Raw genomic sequence first — 14,274 nt, forward strand, 5'->3', positions numbered from 1 at the left:
CAATTCTTCATAATGATGAAGGTCCTTTTGGGAAGTAACTGTAACACCCCGCTTTTTTTTCCTTATTATAAGTACCTTCTGTTTTAAGAGTACTGAGATATAAAAATAAGTTATTGATGAGATGAGATTTCTAATGGTTGAGCTATTATATTTTTCGATGATGGGATTAAAGAATGAAATACTTTGAGGAAATAAAGATGTATAGAGATGATGGTTGAACGAGGATGAGGTTAAAGATGTCTTTTCTTTTGATAGTATGTTAGCCGAGTTCTGGCCTTGGAGTTCTGTTTTGGCCTAGGAGTTTGCTATGGCTTGCGAGCTCTGCTCGGGATGCGGGCTCTGGAATGCCATAGGTGAGGCGATTCCTATGGAATTGCCATAGGTGAGGCGATTCCTATGGAATGCCATAGGTTAGGCGATTCCTATGGAATTGCCATAGGTGAGGCGATTCCTATGGAATTGCCATAGGTGAGGCGATTCCTATGGAATGCCATAGGTGAGGCGATTCCTATGGAATGCCATAGGTGAGGCCATTCCTCTGGAATGCCATAGGTAAGACCATTCCTCTGCATTGGTAGAGAAATCATTTGGTAGAGAAATCACCATTCCTCTACATTGGTAGAGAAACCATTGGTAGAGAAATCACCATTCCTCTGCATTGGTAGAGAAATCATTTGGTAGAGAAATCACCATTCCTCTGCATTGGTAGAGAAATCATTGGTAGAGAAATCACCATTCCTCTACTTGGTAGAGAAATCACCATTCCTCTGCATTGGTAGAGAAATCACCATTTCTCTGCTCTGGTGCGGAACTAACTTTAGAGAGAGAGAAGTCAAAGCAAGTGGATAAGCATAGTTATCGGATAAGATATTTTATGCAAGTGGATAATTAAGCATGTGTTATTTATCCAATACTTGATGGCTAAGTAAATGGGGTTATATATATAACACCTTTCTCTTTCATCCCCCATAACAGACGTCCCTTTCCTCTCTCTCCTCTCTTTTCTCTCTCTCCTCTCTCGACTGTCATTACCAACGCCATTGATGAGCTGGTAAAAAGCTTCGTAAGCTACGTATATCCCATAACGACCGATTAAATCTAGCTGAAAACACTTGTATATCCATAGAACAAAATCTGGGTTGAAGGTTCGAGCTAGGAATCAAGAAGGTGGAATTATACTTTTCGTTACAGATCATAAGAGTAAGCTTCTAAACACATGAATTTACTTATATCTAAGCTTTATGAGCATGAAAATGGAGGATCAAAGCATGAAAACAACTCTTAATCCAAGATTGGTAATTTTCGAAGATTACTAGGGTTGGAAGTCTTCTAAAATTTTTGTCGTCTTCTAACTTTAAGATGGAAAGTATATGCATGCTATTAAGATGTTATTTGTTGGTCATTGAATGAAAAGCATGATTTGATTTTAAGATATGGTATATAAGGGTGTTAGGTTGTGTGATGATTGGAAGATAAGATTCATGAAGAGAGTGAGGATTTGAGTATGAAATGAGCCTATGAGATTGAAGTTATGATTGTTGATGGATTAAAATGATGATTAGAAATGTTTAATAATGATTATGATGAATTGGGTTGACAAGAAAATAGAGTATGCTTGGCTATACGATTAGGATGGACTAGTTGATGAGTTAATTGGCTAGCTTTTAAGCTACTGACTTGATTGTTTTCGACGGGGTTTTTGATACCCAAAAATCTTGAAAATTTTATGGTAAACATATATAAGTGTTAGGAACGTTCATGTAAAATTTGAGGTCATTTGAACATCGTCTGATAACCTTTTAAATTATGAGTCTCCAACTGCAACTGTCTACCGAAAGTGTGAAAGAAACAGATACTAGAATCACTTTTCCAGTAGTTTTTCATGAGTTTATGGTTTCTATATTTTTATATGAACAAGATGAACATGTTAGCTAGCTACCCATAAAAGTTTAAGTCTTTTTGACAAGATCTACTATTTTTCTAAAATCAAAACTTTCAGTTGCACAAAACTGTCGAATATGGTAGACTGTAGGAAAATGATCATATCTCCTAAACCACATAGAGTTTTGCAACCTACTTTTTTTTAAATGAAACTAGACATTAAGAGGTTTCAAATGATATGAGTCCCAAACCCAGGAGAGTTCCGAGGTAAAGCATTTTATTACTTGAAGTTGGGACAGAGTATATGAAGTCAAGTATGGTCTTTCACTAATTACACCTACTTTGATCTAGTAAATTGCATGTGTTAATGGTGATAACTATACACCTTAGTAATTCATAAAAAGGCTAATGGAGTATATATATATGTTTATATATGTATATAGATGTAATACTTTTCCGAGATAAATGTACTTAACCAAATTCGGTTCTCTTGAGAGATTTAACCACATGGTGAAGTCATTAAGCATTATGCGAATTATCAGATATTTGTTAAAGAATGTGTTATAACCTCACAACTTTAGTATGTGATTGATAGATGGGTTTGAGTATTTAGGAGTCGTTCCTTAATGAACTAATTAGACTTAAAATTTGGTGATGCATTGGAAATAAAAATGATGAATATTTAGAATTTATTATAAGAGAGTTTTGTTACGAAGAGTGATTAGTTACAAGGGAGCAAAGGAAGACTACTACTTAGATAAGAATAGTAAACCTAGTGAGGATTTGTCTAATTGACGTTTATTTTATTACATGATCGTCTATGCCAACGATGATATCTGAAGACGCGAGTCAAGGGCATAAGTAGGATTTCTCCGAAGTACTAGTACCAAAGCTAAGATTTCCAGGTGGGCATTACTTTCTAATACTCCTATTACTGGCTTTTTAAAATGATGATTATGATGATGTCTATAAGTTTTTAAGATGTTTTGAGATAAATTGATGTTTGAACTAATTAACTTGCCGAGTTTTGATGACGACGAGCCTGTATGTTACCCTCTACTGATGAGATGAGACGATTTCGGGTCCTGCCAAAGGCGGGATTGTGTACACGGAGGTAACCGTGAGCTGTATACCGGGTTGGCCGGTCAGAAATGACTGTGAGCCGACTGTCTGGTCGGGCGGTTACGGTGCTTGAGAAGGAGGCCTACTTCTCAGTACCATGATGATGATGATGAGTTGTAGAAGTGGTACTACATGCTAAGTATTTATGACTGCAGTCTATCTTTCATTACTTTATGATGCTTATAATTTATCAATTGCTTACACAGGTTCTTTTAAAGAAAAACCCCTATGTGATGTATAAATGGCAAGTTAAATGTATAGCTCTAAGAGCGAGATTGTTTATTTTCGGCTTATGTCCACTGAGTATTTATACTCAGCCCTGCATGTATTTCTAAATGTGCAGGATGAGCAAGGAGAGAGATTGGGGAATCGCTGGAGGGCTGTTGTTCATAGACGACCCTTTTGAGTACCGTATTTTACTTCTATACGGTTGTGCGAATAGTTGAAGACTATGTTCTTGAAACTTAATTAGGATTGTTACTCTCAGCTATATGTCTTCATACATATAGTCTGATCACGCTATGCTGTGCTACCCTGAACAATATGAATCATTGTAACTATTTAGCTATACTCCCTTTGTTTATGTTGACTAGAACCTTGATACATTTGAATGAATGAAGCCGATAATGTTTCTATTAAGATTGATGATATTATATATATATATATATTTTTTTAACTTGAATTATTAGTAGCTTCAGCTTGACGAGTCTTTCAGATTCCCTTGTTCTACCCTATCATTTTATTAGTCGTATCGATACCCAATCTACGCTATCACTGGCTAGATGTCGGGCTGCGACAGAGTGGTATCAGAGCAGGTCGTCTGCTCTGAGTTTCATTCTTGATTAAGTTCAAACTCCTTGCTTGAGTTAAAACTCCACGATTGAGCCAAATGTTTGGTTTCAACTATCCTTGAGGTGAGTAAATCTTTTGAACTCATTTACTCATAAGACGAAGTCCTACCTTGAGAATGAGTCTAGCCTACCTTGAATCCTTAGGCTATAGTGAAAATAAGATTGAGAGTAAGTCTAAAACAACACCTCAGCGCCCCATCTTCTCCGGCTTATCGAGGTAAGAGTTATTATTGTACTGCTTTTATGTCGAATATTAATATTGATAGTGATGAACTAATGAGATATGTAATGTTTTGATGGATGGAACTGCTTGAGGTGATGGAATATGATGTGAGCCAGTGGTTTTGGAATAAATGGAGAAATATTGAGGCTAGAATAGCCAATGCACCCCGTACCAAGCGAGATTGAGTATGTCATTGTTTGAGATATATCAAGTAAGTTCTTTATCCTTGATGTGATAGAAGTTAAAAATTTTATTTTAGGATGCAACGACATTTAGAAGAGATGATGTGTCGATGGTTCCGAGATATTAGGCCGCAGGAGGGTGACACGTTGGGTGAGTTTGTAGCACACTACCATAGACGATGGCTAGAGACTACCGCATATGGGATTGATGAAGCAACAACTATCACCATTTTGATTCCACTGTTACCACCTGGATGGCAGGATTGGGCGGCTTCACTGGTGCCACAGTGTGTCGTTAGGAATGAGTATGGACGATTCGAGCGTGCAGATTTTAGGGGTTTTGTAGCGACGATTAGTCACCGTTACTTTGTGTTTGATGATCCCCCATCACCACCATATGATGCACCCCCTCCTCCGACAGATCCTTTCCCGATTATACCTGCACCCCCATCTGATGAGGTTCCATATATTCCGGAGCCATTTGTGCCTGATGAGGCCATTGCATTTGAGCCTATTGTCCCGGATTCTGCTGTTCTGGAGTCGGGTATTCTGCAGACTGGATCGCCATATATGGATTTTGACCCATTTCATTACTTCACGCTGATACCCTTTCCCAGTGCTGATCTGCCCCCTTGGGAGCCGGCCCCAGCGACAGCGCCATTGTTATTACCTCCTACAGAGATTATACCATCTATTCCATCTCCGATGCCTTGGACCGAGTATGTGCCTTTTGACCCTTATCCGAGGGTTACTCCTCTACCTGAGCCTGGCACCTTTGAGTTTCAGCTTTACATGCATCCTATTCTATACCCACCATCCAGAGATGCACAGGAGGGACCGTCTCGTCCGATTCCGATTGATAGTAATGATGAGGACCCAGACGAGGAGACGCCAGAGATGACAGTGGGGCATGGACAGACCCGACCACTACGGCGTCAGACCACTGTTGATGGAGTCGGTGTATGGGAGCCTATTCCGGAGCCACCTGTTTGTTATCCGATGGTAGACACAGATGTTGAGGATGAGACAGAGGATGATGGTGATAGTGAGGAGACTGAGCCTATGGAGGATGAGGAGGTTGAGCCCAGTGGGGATATGACAGTAGATGATGCAGGAAGTAGAGTATCAGGAGACGGCTTTGGTGGGACTGGATGGGTTTGAGTGAGAGTAGCTACATATGATGATGGGATGGAGATGCTTATATGTAGATAGATGTATATAGATAGAGATGCATAGTATAGTGAGTATATCAGTATCTTCAGTATCTGACATATATAGATGCCTAGTACGTATGACGACCGTTTTGATGGAGCGTCATAGTATGTATTAGGGACTTTTTGCTGTATATATCCCATTTTGTAAAAGTCCTCGTAAGAGGCAATTTTCATATATATATGATGATGACCCGAGGGTCTTTTATAAATAAGAGTTTTGTTTTATGTTTTCATATTATGATGATAAATACAAAAAGAGGTTTCCACTAAGAGATGTAATGTTATAGAAGTAATATGATGTTGAGTAAGAACCCTAAGATTGGTGATTTAGAAAAAACTAGTTTTAAAAGCTGATGTATGTTTTCTTTTTAAGAATGCCGCCAAGAAGAAGATATAGAAATCAAGAAGAAGAAGAGGAGGAACAACGAGAACCTACGCCACCTACCTTTAATGGGTCTGGAGATCCTGCGGAAACTGAAGAATGGATAAGGAGTATGGAGCGAATCTTTAGATTTCTGCGATGTGATGATCTCGAGCGTCTTATGTGTATGTCGTATCAGCTTAAAGGGTCAGCGGATTTCTGGTGGGAAGCGAAGCAGAAAACCATGACCCCAGAACAAATGGCTGCTCTAACTTGGGAGCAATTTAAGATAGCGCTGTGTGAAAAATATGTGCCGCGAAGCTATCGAAAGAAGAAGGAAACGGAATTTGTAAATCTGAGGCAGGGAAACAAAACAGTCGCTGAGTACGATCGTCTGTTTTGTGATTTGGCTCGATATGCACCATATCGAGTAGATACGGACGAGAAGATGTCAGAGCTATTTTGCTCTGGACTAAAACAAGAGATACGAGTTGTCTTGGCAAGTCAGAGTGCGCTGTCATATGCTGAAGCTTTAAATCGAGCATTGGATATGGAACTGGCAATGCAGCCAGAAAAGACGAATCAAATTCCTGTGCCTCAGTGGAACCCGAACCCTCAAAGGGGAAATCAACCTTTTTCAGGACAGGGACAGAAAGGAAAGAGGAAATGGGATGACCGAAGTCAAGAATTTAAAAAGCCATGGCAGTACCAGAATGCACCACCACATTTTCAAAACAGAGATAAGCGACCTTATGCTGGACCTCCGGCAACACCACAAGGACCTCGAGGGATACCACCTTGTCCGAAATGTAACAAGCTACATTTGGGAGAATGCAAGATCGGAACGAACAACTGCTATACGTGTGGAAAGGCAGGACATTATTCTAATCAATGTCCCAATCGTCAACAAAGTGGAGGCGGAGGGCGACCAAAACAGTTCCAGCCACAGCTTAGGGCTATGGAAGGACATCTACCGTTACCGCCGCCACAGCGCCAACAACAAGCTTACCGACCACATCAGGCGGGAAGACGACCTCTAGCCCCGCAGGCAAATCAGCGACATCACCAGAGAGTGTTTGCCATTGATCATAAAGCAAAGGATGGGAATCAAGGAAATTTAGCAGGTATGGGTGAGTTAAAAAGAGTACCCATAGTAATATTATTTGATACTGGAGCTTCGCATTCTTTTATCTCCATTCCGTGTGTGGATACGTTAGAACTGAACGTAGAACCTGCTCCACAACATCTAAGGGTAACCACTCCCATAGGCAGAACTTTTACGGTTTCACGTGTGTGTCCTAACTTAGAATTTAAGTTGGGATCAATACAGCTTAAGGCTAGAAACCTGAGGGTAATGCCTATGTGGCATTTGGACATCATATTGGGAATGGATTGGTTAGAGGAAAACCACGCGATGATACAATGCAAGGATAGACGCATATCATTTCAACCTCCCGGCCAAGAGTCTACCTCTTTTATTGGCATTGAGAGGAAATGGAAAAAGACGCCAATCATCTCAGCGCTACAAGCCAAAAAGCTTTTGGAAATGAATGATACAACTGCTTACGTTGTATACTTAAATCAAAACAAGGAATCCAAGGCAAACATCGACGACGTATCAGTCGTGCGGGAGTACCAAGACGTTTTTCCTGAAGCCTTGCCAGGATTACCACCTGATCGACAACTCGAGTTCACGATCGACCTTGAGCACGGAGCCGCACCGATATCAAAAGCACCTTATAGAATGGCACCGGCAGAGTTACAGGAGTTGAAGCTGCAATTGCAAGAATTGTTGGACATGGGTTTCATTCGACCCAGTGTTTCCCCATGGGGAGCACCAGTTCTTTTTGTCAAGAAAAAAGATGGCAGCTTGAGGTTATGCATCGATTATCGTGAGTTGAATAAGGTGACGCTGAAAAAACAAGTATCCGTTGCCCCGGATAGATGACCTATTCGACCAACTACAGGGAGCGAAAACTTTTTCAAAGATTGATTTAAGATCGGGATACCATCAATTGAAAATACGGTCAGAGGATATTCCGAAAACGGCATTTCGTACAAGATATGGACACTATGAGTTTATAGTGATGCCTTTTGGACTAACGAATGCCCCTGCCGTGTTCATGGACCTCATGAACCGTGTTTTCCACGAATACTTAGATAAGTTCGTGGTAGTCTTCATCGATGATATCTTGATTTACTCGAGAAGTAAACAGGAACATGAAGAACATCTAAGGATCGTGTTAGAAAAGTTGCGAACTGAGAAACTTTACGCCAAGTTTAGCAAATGCGAGTTTTGGCTTAAGGAAGTCAATTTTCTGGGCCATATCGTTTCTGCAAGGGGAATTGAGGTAGATCCAACAAAAGTACAAGCTGTACAAGAATGGAGATCACCAACTACGCAGCATGAAATACGCAGTTTTCTAGGGTTAGCAGGTTATTACCGAAGATTCATTGAGGGCTTTTCAAAAATAGCTAAGCCAATAACGCACCTGCTAAAGAAGGATGTCAAGTATGAGTGGACTGACACGTGTGAGCGAAGTTTCCAGGAATTGAAGAAGAGACTCACCACTGCTCCAGTGCTAGCTGTTCCAAGGGCAGATAAAGAGTACGCTGTCTACACAGATGCGTCAAAGAATGGTCTAGGATGTGTACTTATGCAAGATGGAAAAGTGATAGCTTATGCATCACGACAACTTAGACCACACGAGATTAATTATCCAACGCATGATTTAGAATTAGCAGCAGTGGTGCACGCATTGAAGATATGGAGACATCATCTTTATGGAGTACGGTGTGAAATATACACCGATCACAAGAGTCTCAAATATTTCTTCGAGCAAAAGGATCTCAATATGCGACAGAGAAGATGGCTCGAGTTAGTAAAAGACTATGATTGTGGGATAAATTATCACCCTGGGAAGGCTAATGTTGTAGCTGACGCTTTGAGTAGAAGTAATCAAGTAGAATTGGGATTTCTCCTTACCCAGGAAAAGGACTTGATCAAAGAATTTGAGAGGATGAAAATAGAAGTTATATTACCACCAAAAACGACAGAGGTTGTATTGGCCACATTGAGTATTGCACCGGATTTGCGATCAAGGATTATCGCGGCGCAGCGAGAAGATGAGAAAATGGAGAAATTGCGTGTGAAGATTCGAACTGAGAAAATGGAAAGTTATCAAGAAACGGCAGACAATGCCATCTTATACGAAAGAAGATTGTGTGTGCCTGATAAAGATGAGTTGAAGAATGAAATTTTGAGCGAAGCTCATGACACTCCCTACACCGCACACCCAGGAAGCACGAAGATGTACCAAGATCTGAAAACTCGGTTTTGGTGGGAAGGAATGAAGAGAGAGATAGCAGCTTTTGTAGAAAGATGTTTGGCATGTCAACAAGTAAAAGCACTACACCAAAGACCTTATGGCAAACTACACCCATTAGAGATTCCCGAGTGGAAGTGGGATCACATAGCTATGGATATTGTCACTGGGTTGCCAAAGTCGAAAAGAGGTAACACAGCCATTTGGGTAGTTGTTGATAGATTGACAAAGAGTGCCCATTTTGTACCTATCTCGATTACTTATGGATCTGACAAGCTAGCTCAGATCTATGTTCGAGAGATAGTACGACTGCATGGAGTACCGTTGACGATCACATCCGACAGAGATTCCAAATTTACCTCACGGTTTTGGATAAGCATGCAGAAGGAGTTGGGTACTAAATTGAATTTTAGTATAGCTTTTCATCCTCAAACAGACGGACAATCTGAAAGGTTTATACAAGTTCTGGAAGATATGATCCGAACTGTTGTGCTAGACAAAGGGACCCAATGGCAACAAGTTTTGCCCTTAATTGAGTTTGCTTATAATAATAGTTTCCAGTCAACTATTAACATGGCGCCATATGAAGCCTTGTATGGGAAGAAGTGTAGATCTCCGCTCTATTGGGACGAAGTAGGAGAAAGAAAGGTACTTGGACCTAAAGCAGTAGAAGAAATGATTTCTACTGTGCGACAGATTCGCCAGAGAATCAAGGAGGCCCAAGATCGTCAAAAGTCCTACGCAGATACTAGAAGAACGGAGATTCATTTCGATGTGGGAAATAAAGTTTTTTTGAAAGTTTCCCCATCTCGAGGAGTGCATCGATTCGGTGTGAAGGGAAAGCTCAAACCGAGATACATAGGACCGTATGATATACTAGAGAAAGTAGGCCCCGTTGCTTACAGACTTGCGTTGCCACCACACTTCGCAAACGTCCACGACGTTTTTCATGTATCTCAACTGAGGAAGTACGTGTTTGATCCAAAACACGTCATTCACCAAGAAGAAGTATCCTTGGAACCAGACTTGAGCTATGAGGAGAGGCCAGAAGTTATTCTGGATAGAAAGATACAGCAGTTGCGAAACAAATCAATTGCTTTGGTGAAGATTCAATGGAGACACCATGGCCAAGAAGAAGCAACTTGGGAACTTGAGCAGAAGATGAAGGAGAAGTACCCCGAGCTTTTTCCCGAAGGTAAATAACGTAAATTTCGGGACAAAATTTTTTTTTAAGGAGGGTAGGATGTAACACCCCGCTTTTTTTTCCTTATTATAAGTACCTTCTGTTTTAAGAGTACTGAGATATAAAAATAAGTTATTGATGAGATGAGATTTCTAATGGTTGAGCTATTATATTTTTCGATGATGGGATTAAAGAATGAAATACTTTGAGGAAATAAAGATGTATAGAGATGATGGTTGAACGAGGATGAGGTTAAAGATGTCTTTTCTTTTGATAGTATGTTAGCCGAGTTCTGGCCTTGGAGTTCTGTTTTGGCCTAGGAGTTTGCTATGGCTTGCGAGCTCTGCTCGGGATGCGGGCTCTGGAATGCCATAGGTGAGGCGATTCCTATGGAATTGCCATAGGTGAGGCGATTCCTATGGAATTGCCATAGGTGAGGCGATTCCTATGGAATGCCATAGGTTAGGTGATTCCTATGGAATTGCCATAGGTGAGGCGATTCCTATGGAATTGCCATAGGTGAGGCGATTCCTATGGAATGCCATAGGTGAGGCCATTCCTCTGGAATGCCATAGGTAAGACCATTCCTCTGCATTGGTAGAGAAATCATTTGGTAGAGAAATCACCATTCCTCTACATTGGTAGAGAAACCATTGGTAGAGAAATCATTGGTAGAGAAATCACCATTCCTCTGCATTGGTAGAGAAATCATTTGGTAGAGAAATCACCATTCCTCTGCATTGGTAGAGAAATCATTGGTAGAGAAATCACCATTCCTCTACTTGGTAGAGAAATCACCATTCCTCTACATTGGTAGAGAATTCACCATTTCTCTGCTCTGGTGCGGAACTAACTTTAGAGAGAGAGAAGTCAAAGCAAGTGGATAAGCATAGTTATCGGATAAGATATTTTATGCAAGTGGATAATTAAGCATGTGTTATTTATCCAATACTTGATGGCTAAGTAAATGGGGTTATATATATAACACCTTTCTCTTTCATCCCCCATAACAGACGTCCCTTTCCTCTCTCTCCTCTCTTTTCTCTCTCTCCTCTCTCGACTGTCATTACCAACGCCATTGATGAGCTGGTAAAAAGCTTCGTAAGCTACGTATATCCCATAACGACCGATTAAATCTAGCTGAAAACACTTGTATATCCATAGAACAAAATCTGGGTTGAAGGTTCGAGCTAGGAATCAAGAAGGTGGAATTATACTTTTCGTTACAGATCATAAGAGTAAGCTTCTAAACACATGAATTTACTTATATCTAAGCTTTATGAGCATGAAAATGGAGGATCAAAGCATGAAAACAACTCTTAATCCAAGATTGGTAATTTTCGAAGATTACTAGGGTTGGAAGTCTTCTAAAATTTTTGTCGTCTTCTAACTTTAAGATGAAAAGTATATGCATGCTATTAAGATGTTATTTGTTGGTCATTGAATGAAAAGCATGATTTGATTTTAAGATATGGTATATAAGGGTGTTAGGTTGTGTGATGATTGGAAGATAAGATTCATGAAGAGAGTGAGGATTTGAGTATGAAATGAGCCTATGAGATTGAAGTTATGATTGTTGATGGATTAAAATGATGATTAGAAATGTTTAATAATGATTATGATGAATTGGGTTGACAAGAAAATAGAGTATGCTTGGCTATACGATTAGGATGGACTAGTTGATGAGTTAATTGGCTAGCTTTTAAGCTACTGACTTGATTGTTTTAGACGGGGTTTTTGATACCCAAAAATCTTGAAAATTTTTTGGTAAACATATATAAGTGTTAGGAACGTTCATGTAAAATTTGAGGTCATTTGAACATCGTCTGATAACCTTTTAAATTATGAGTCTCCAACTGCAACTGTCTACCGAAAGTGTGAAAGAAACAGATACTAGAATCACTTTTCCAGTAGTTTTTCATGAGTTTATGGTTTCTATATTTTTATATGAACAAGATGAACATGTTCGCTAGCTACCCATAAAAGTTTAAGTCTTTTTGACAAGATCTACTATTTTTCTAAAATCAAAACTTTCAGTTGCACAAAACTGTCAAATATGGTAGACTGTAGGAAAATGATCATATCTCCTAAACCACATAGAGTTTTGCAACCTACTTTTTTTTAAATGAAACTAGACATTAAGAGGTTTCAAATGATATGAGTCCCAAACCCAGGAGAGTTCCGAGTATATGAAGTCAAGTATGGTCTTTCACTAATTACACCTACTTTGATCTAGTAAATTGCATGTGTTAATGGTGATAACTATACACCTTAGTAATTCATAAAAAGGCTAATGGAGTATATATATATGTTTATATATGTATATAGATGTAATACTTTTCCGAGATAAATGTACTTAACCAAATTCGGTTCTCTTGAGAGATTTAACCACATGGTGAAGTCATTAAGCATTATGCGAATTATCAGATATTTGTTAAAGAATGTGTTATATAACCTCACAACTTTAGTATGTGATTGATAGATGGGTTTGAGTATTTAGGAGTCGTTCCTTAATGAACTAATTAGACTTAAAATTTGGTGATGCATTGGAAATAAAAATGATGAATATTTAGAATTTATTATAAGAGAGTTTTGTTACGAAGAGTGATTAGTTACAAGGGAGCAAAGGAAGACTACTACTTAGATAAGAATAGTAAACCTAGTGAGGATTTGTCTAATTGACGTTTATTTTATTACATGATCGTCTATGCCAACGATGATATCTGAAGACGCGAGTCAAGGGCATAAGTAGGATTTCTCCGAAGTACTAGTACCAAAGCTAAGATTTCCAGGTGGGCATTACTTTCTAATACTCCTATTATTGGCTTTTTAAAATGATGATTATGATGATGTCTATAAGTTTTTAAGATGTTTTGAGATAAATTGATGTTTGAACTAATTAACTTGCCGAGTTTTGATGACGACGAGCCTGTATGTTACACTCTACTGATGAGATGAGACGATTTCGGGTCCTGCCAAAGGCGGGATTGTGTACACGGAGGTAACCGTGAGCTGTATACCGGGTTGGCCGGTCAGAAATGACTGTGAGCCGACTGTCTGGTCGGCCGGTTACGGTGCTTGAGAAGGAGGCCTACTTCTCAGTACCATGATGATGATGATGAGTTGTAGAAGTGGTACTACATGCTAAGTATTTATGACTGCAGTCTATCTTTCATTACTTTATGATGCTTATAATTTATCAATTGCTTACACAGGTTCTTTTAAAGAAAAACCCCTGTGTGATGTATAAATGGCAAGTTAAATGTATAGCTCTAAGAGCGAGATTGTTTATTTTCGGCTTATGTCCACTGAGTATTTATACTCAGCCCTGCATGTATTTCTAAATGTGCAGGATGAGCAAGGAGAGAGATTGGGGAATCGCTGGAGGGCTGTTGTTCATAGACGACCCTTTTGAGTACCGTATTTTACTTCTATACGGTTGTGCGAATAGTTGAAGACTATGTTCTTGAAACTTAATTAGGATTGTTACTCTCAGCTATATGTCTTCATACATATAGTCTGATCACGCTATGCTGTGCTACCCTGAACAATATGAATCATTGTAACTATTTAGCTATACTCCCTTTGTTTATGTTGACTAGAACCTTGATACATTTGAATGAATGAAGCCGATAATGTTTCTATTAAGATTGATGATATTATATATATATATTTTTTTTTAACTTGAATTATTAGTAGCTTCAGCTTGACGAGTCTTTCAGATTCCCTTGTTCTACCCTATCATTTTATTAGTCGTATCGATACCCAATCTACGCTATCACTGGCTAGATGTCGGGCTGCGACAGTAACGACTTGAGGGAGAGAGTGACGTTACTCATTGATACAGAGACACAACGAGGTGGGCTTTCTTAAACACGTATATAGAGATCCCCTGCATGCAGGCCTCTTATACGAAATGAAATGATATAAT

At 39.4% G+C, this 14,274-nt stretch overlaps 1 long non-coding RNA gene across 1 annotated transcript; it reads left to right on the plus strand.

Moving 5' to 3' along the window:
- The first annotated feature begins 12,976 nt into the window (after nucleotides 1–12,976).
- Nucleotides 12,977–13,948, plus strand: LOC130989135 (uncharacterized). The gene is made up of 2 exons (XR_009090496.1): nucleotides 12,977–13,135; nucleotides 13,696–13,948. It is a non-coding gene; the product is annotated as an uncharacterized LOC130989135 (long non-coding RNA).
- Nucleotides 13,949–14,274: the final 326 nt, after the last annotated feature.

This window comes from Salvia miltiorrhiza, chromosome 6, assembly GCF_028751815.1.
Source record: "Salvia miltiorrhiza cultivar Shanhuang (shh) chromosome 6, IMPLAD_Smil_shh, whole genome shotgun sequence".
NCBI classification, from domain to species: domain Eukaryota; kingdom Viridiplantae; phylum Streptophyta; class Magnoliopsida; order Lamiales; family Lamiaceae; genus Salvia; species Salvia miltiorrhiza.